Source organism: Alosa sapidissima, chromosome 19 (genome assembly GCF_018492685.1).
Source record: "Alosa sapidissima isolate fAloSap1 chromosome 19, fAloSap1.pri, whole genome shotgun sequence".
Classification (NCBI taxonomy): Eukaryota; Metazoa; Chordata; class Actinopteri; order Clupeiformes; family Clupeidae; genus Alosa; species Alosa sapidissima.
Window position 1 is genome coordinate 17,271,466 of NC_055975.1, and position 5,034 is coordinate 17,276,499.

The 5,034-nt window shown below is 38.4% G+C and overlaps 1 protein-coding gene across 2 annotated transcripts in view; it reads right to left on the minus strand.

Moving 5' to 3' along the window:
• Window positions 1-4,059, minus strand: part of zgc:174356 (uncharacterized protein LOC100137120 homolog) — a 54,363-nt gene extending 50,304 nt beyond the window's left edge. Inside the window, exon 1 of one of the 2 annotated variants that reach the window (XM_042071769.1) lies at window positions 3,961-4,059. The gene's annotated coding sequence lies outside the window, so the exon portion shown is untranslated. Of the gene's footprint in view, window positions 1-1,467; window positions 1,486-3,960 lie in introns of those variants that run through there. The other variant, XM_042071771.1, reaches the window with a different exon arrangement.
• Between the last annotated feature and the right edge of the window lie 975 nt (window positions 4,060-5,034).

Genomic DNA, 5,034 nt, shown 5'->3' on the forward strand with positions numbered 1-5,034 from the left:
ACTTCAGATCTTGAGTGCATTGGGGTCAAGAATATTCCTGCTTTTTGTCGTCAACAGTAGCTTCAAAGAGAATAAAACCTAGCTCCAGCTGAGCAAGGATTTGCTTGTCTGTTGGAAGTGGTGTGACAGTTTTATGAAACTTTCTGCTCCTCTCTCAGTCATTTTCTTTCTTCATTTACCTACAACATCTCAGAGATCATTCAGCTTCATACAGACTGCAAGCATTTTTTTTGCCCAATATCTGGAACGTTCTCACACTCTCTTATATGATATTTGCTCAAGTGAGCCTTAGGCTGGCAGATATGGAGATTATTAGTTTTTGAAGAAGCAATAAGGACTTTTTCTCAAGAACTAACAACCTAACAACACAAAAGGTCAACAAAAACCAAGCAAACACCACCTACAGTGCTGCAGTCGCATAATAACTGATGTCTTCGACTAACATCATTTAGTGTTTTTTTCCCCCCCTTACATTTTCATTTGGTTTTATTTCTCTGAGTACAGAACTAGAAGGTATATCTATCTAGTGAGAACTACAGTCATGTTTATCTGTCCTTCACGTGACCATATACCATTACAATGAATTTGTAAATAATACCAAAATATTGAAAACATGGCTCACTATTGTATGGGAGCACGTTGTTGTGCAGCAGCCAAGGGTTAGTTAATTTACACGTATTATTTTGAATGTGAATTGCTTTGTCTTGGGGAACATTTCCTCTTGTAAATTTGACTTATATCAAACTGTCTATGCCATCAATTCAATCCAAATTTCGAGTAGCAGCTTCACAATTAAGTGTAATTATACTTAAGAGCACTGGCGTGTGTTCAAGGGAAGAAAACATTTGGAGAACTAAATAGAAAGAGAACTCAAATTTCAATCTCTCCGATTCAAAACTCAGACGGCTGCTCCGTGTGTAGAACTACTCTCACTCCAGTGCACGTCTGAAAGTTAATTGGGGGGGTAATATTGCCTACCTGTCATTGTTGATGTGAAAAACTCCCTTCTCACAACGTGTGGTAGTAGCCTCCTTATTTATGAAAGGTAATCCAGACATCCTTTTCCTCCTAGCACTCGAAATTTAGCAAAGGCTACAGCTACACCACAGATTTTTAAACTATTGTGATTGGCTCAGCAGCTAAGTAGAAGGGTGACATGCATGTATAGATCTCTATTAATTGGCCTAGTGATTTTGTTTAGAGACATTTGGCAAAGTTCCTAATGTCAAAATGTTGGATCCATCTCTCAGTTCAGTCAATCAAGTGTTGTAAAAAATTATAAACACAATGATATGCAATTCTGTAATTATGTATCATACCATAAAGTAACAAAAATAACTTAAATAAAATTAAACCCATGTTAAAGGTAAACTATGCAGTATTGGCAATTTCCTTAATGTTTTCTCGGTTTTTGCTTCTTTTTCGCTGGCTCTGTCATGATGAGTGTCTGAGAAACTCCATCACTACCTTTTTCTAGCCGGTGCCTGGCGTGTATGTGTATTTGAATGCAGTAAAGCAATTCGTTACACTCGTTATACTTCCTGACACTGAGGCCGTCGGCCCGCCGTCCCACAGTTGCAAGGGTGGTTTTTCCGCTCTCAGGCGCTAGGGGGAAGTGAGACGGCCACCATTCAATCCGAAAAAAGTCATATAACCATTCCAATGACTCTGAAGCTGTTAAATGAAAGTAGATTAAGCTAAAAAACTTGCATATTAAGCTAAAAAAACTGCATAGTGTGCCTTTAAGAACTGTATTGCATTTGGGGGCCCTATTACATTGTATCGCATCGTATCGAATCCTACCGAAGCATTCTGCATTAAAATGTATTGTTTCTGAATTGTATCATAGCTTGTTGATCTAGATAGTATTGAATCGTTTTATAAGGGAGAGATGCACACCCCTATGGTCATTCCACGTCAGTTCAACCAGGGCCCACGCACTTAGGTCTCAAAAAATTCTGAAAAAATTACCAGGTGTACCTATGTTACCCAGGAGACACACTGTAAAATTACTCTTATGTAAGATCAATACTTTCCAAGATACAGCCAGTTTTGCAGGAGGAGGGGGGGTGTCGATTTTGTTCGGCCTCTTTTTTTTGTCAAAGTTCACAAGCCCACAGCGCAAGAACTAAACCATGTAGGAGGCTCAAATTTTGCATGCTGGTACATAAATAGGAATAGTATGTAGCAAAATCGTCACGTTTGGTCTGGATAATCCTGCATGGTCATAGCTGTCCCTCAAAGTTGATACAAATTTTATTGGAGTTTTTGGCTGGGCTCTGTTTAAGCCTTCAGAAGACATATTTGTACTGAACATAGGCTCTTGATTTATTTTCCTTACTGAGATAAGTAGAAACACTCTCACAAAAAGCAATGAACAGAAAATAAATCCCTTCAGGGTCTGAACAGCAGACCTCACAAGTCTGAAAAATAATTTTGGTTATCATTTTCAGACCACCCAAATACCTTGTTGGAATATACAAATATTTTTTAAATATGTTTTTCTTTATTCTCCATGATCCCTTATTTTTGAAAACACCAATTTGACTTGTCTTATGCAAATCTTTATTTTTTATTTTCCACCCTGAACATGGGCAAAATGCCCCATTGACATCAATATGTTTTATATAGTCACCACACTGCCACCTGTGGTTGTATAGAGTAACCTGTAGTAGCTCTATACAAAACATATTGATGTCAATGGTGCATTTTGCCCATGTTCAGGGTGGAAAGTGAAAAAGAAAGATTTGCATAAGACAAATCAAATTGGTGTTTTTAAAAAGAAAAGATCATAGAGAATAAAGAAAAAAATATAAAAAAAAATATTTGTATATTCCCTAGGTACACCTGGTAATTTTTTCAGATTTTTTTGAGACCTAAGTGCGTGGGCCCTGGTTGAATTGACGTGGAATGACCCATAGGCTACTGTGTACGAAATACTGTGATTATTTAATCTGAGGTTAACTTCTGCTCACCTTGTGTAATTGGTGATGTATTAGCAATTGTGACTTACTTTGAAGTCTGACAGGCTATTTTTCTCTGTTAGTAAATGGGTAGCAACAGACATATTTTAGAGATACTGTAGGTTAATGCAACTAATAGAAACAACATAGGCCTACACATGCAGTTTATCGAACAGAATAGAATGTTGGCTCTTAAAGGCCTAATTAAATTACCACAGGCATTATTTTGTCAGAACACTATTTGTCCAATTCCCTATTCACTATCTTGTGAGGATTACAAACTAGAACAAAGCAAAAATGCTCATCTGACAAAATGACAAAGCTATAGTGAAAACCATTAATACTCAACACCCAGTTATAAATCAGTCTTCAAACAGCACTCTAAGCCTACACCCTGTTTACCAAACAAAATCTGTCATGTTCTTGATATCAAAAATAGTAGGCTATGATCTTCACAAAAAAACATATTTTTGTCTAAATATCATAATTATTTTCCTCATTACCAATTTGGGTTTATAAGTAGGCTATCATAGGGGCTTTTCACACTTGGTCCCTTTCATACTTAAACGAACTGAGATCGATGACTCAACGTTTGCTGTGCATGTGAACACGCCAAACGAACTCAGATCCCTCTAACGCGAACCGAACTGAGGTGAGCGGTAGGCCTAGTGCTAGTCTCGGCTCGCTTTGAAGTCCACAGCACGGTTCGCATTATCTGTGCTGCCCTGGGTTGTCTTTCACATTTTGCATTGTAGGCCTATGCGAGCCTATTTTGTCTTACTTGACTTGCCATTGCCAAAACATAAAGCATGTCGTTTAGGCTTTTATATAGCCTAAAATAAACTATTATTATAGGCTCATAGGCCTACAGACATTTGTAACGTTAAACCTCCTTAGAACCTCCATGGTTCTAAGGTTAGGCTGAATATCTTTCCAGCCAAGCTATTTGTAACTAACAATGTATAGAAATCAGCGAACTTTGGATTGTATTGCTCACCATTTTTCATGATCTGCTAGGCTCATGCTAGGTCTTTGTCGAACTCTCATTGCAAACATATAGGCTACGAGAGAATTCGCAGCGCAGTTAACGGGCTGCTATTCACTTGTCATTTTGAATGTGAGCTAAAGTTGGACATAGCAACAGTATCTAGGTGGGGCGGGCCTACCACTGAATTAAAAAGTAAGTGTGATTGGCTGGCGTGTTGACTGACAGTTCAAGAGGATGTTTGCAATACCTTTAGATCAGAATTCCTTCTGAAAATATATTATAATATCAGAAACAAATGAAACAAAATCACCACACCTATTATGGGTTATGATAATTATTTCAACCTGATAATGAATGATGATGAAAATACATACCACAACTACATAGCCCATAATCCATGGTATAGTGTGAACATGAAGAGAACTGAGGCCCCATCAGAGCTGAAGTGCACCAGAAAGAGATCTGAGTCCTCTTTCAAATGAACTCACAATGTGAATACAAAATGAACTGAGTCCCTTTTGTTTTGGTCCTCTTTCTGGTCTCCTTTTAGTGGACTGAGCTCGGTTCTTTTATAAGGGACTATGTTTGGTCCCTTTCAGCCTTCTAAATGAACTCAGATTGATGACTCAACATGTTTTGTGCAAATGTAAACACTCAAAACAAACTCAGACCCCTCTAAAGCGAACCGAAATGAGACCACCTCGGGAGGTAGCCAAGGGCATTTTCACACATAGGGAAATATAAATATTATAACATATTTTCAGAATGAATTCTAATCTAAAGTTATTGCAAAGATCCTCTTGAACTGTCAGTCAACACGCCAGCCAATCACACTTTCTAATTCAGTGGTAGGCCCGCCCCACCTAGTAACTGTTGCTATGTCCAACTGTGCCGCGGACTTCAAAGCGAACCGCGTCGAGACTACCTCCCGAGGTGGTCTCAGGTCAGTTCGCGTTAGAGGAGTCTGAGTTCATTTGGCGTGGTCACATATGGACAAAAAATGATCTGAGTTCATTTAAAAGGCTGAAAGGGACCAAGTGTGAAACCCCCCTTAAAAAAAAAACCCACTTCAGAACAATCCTG